Here is a 1136-nt window from a genome sequence, read left to right as displayed (position 1 = left end):
CAAAATTGTGTAGTTATCTCTGAAATTTGCGTAGCGAATCGCGACTCGACACTGAAAAAAGATTCCCTGGTCATTCATTCATTCATTCATTCATTCAGTCAATCTCACATCACTGACATTCAATCTCACATCACATATATGTACGTTATAAAGACATATTATTTTACGAGCTAACTATTAATATAAATACATAACGACGTTAATTATGGGTCTACAATACCAAGTGTGTCTTTATTTATTTCTCTCAGTGTAGTTTTATAAGATTTAAAGGGACATACCCTAGTTTTTAAACACTGAGGCATATTTTTGACTATTAGAGCCGTTTTTGATAACTGAAATCATACTTCACTTAGATTTTATGGCTTAGATTATCAATGTCCGCACATTCGAAGTGTTTTTGGTCATCGTGTTGTTTTAATATCGAAAAATGCATTGCTCATATTTTAAAACCGCACGTGCGTCTGAGAAGTAACAGTTATGGAGTCGAGTTTTAGTCTATTTTAGAGGGTATTTCACCATTTCAAAGTCACACACTCATGTTTCACTCAATTGTAACTTTATCGAAATGTTTTACAGGTTTGTAGATTAACTGAACTTAATGTTAATTTTCACGGATTGAAACTAGGGTCTGTCCCTTTAACAACTCATACTAATAATGTAGCTGTAATATGCCGACATGAACTGATATTTATGTTATTAGCACCATTCCATTGTATAACCTTAAACGTGTCACCCAACATCTGTTGCTACTCAGATAACACGGATGCTAAAGCAACTGGGAATAAAGTTATCGCGGGGAAGCGTTCAATATAATCATTTAATGTGTGTTTGTGCGTATGCGTGTGCGTGTGATTGTGCGTGTGTGTAATGTGTGCACATATGTGTAATGGTGGTGGTTAATAGTTATATGTATGTATGTATATATGTATGTGTATGTGTGTGCGTGTTGTGTGTTGTGTGTTATGTATGTATGTATGTATGTATGTATGTATGTGTGTGTGTATGTCTATTTGTGTGTTATATATGTGTGTATGTTAATTATGGAAAGATTATGCGTGGGATCGATTAATTTGTAGTTATTTATTACAAATAAATGTGAAAATAACTATATATCTGTCTATTTGTCTGTCTGTCTG

Source organism: Gigantopelta aegis, chromosome 8, assembly GCF_016097555.1.
Source record: "Gigantopelta aegis isolate Gae_Host chromosome 8, Gae_host_genome, whole genome shotgun sequence".
NCBI lineage: Eukaryota > Metazoa > Mollusca > Gastropoda > Neomphalida > Peltospiridae > Gigantopelta > Gigantopelta aegis.
This window is presented reverse-complemented; position numbering follows the sequence as displayed.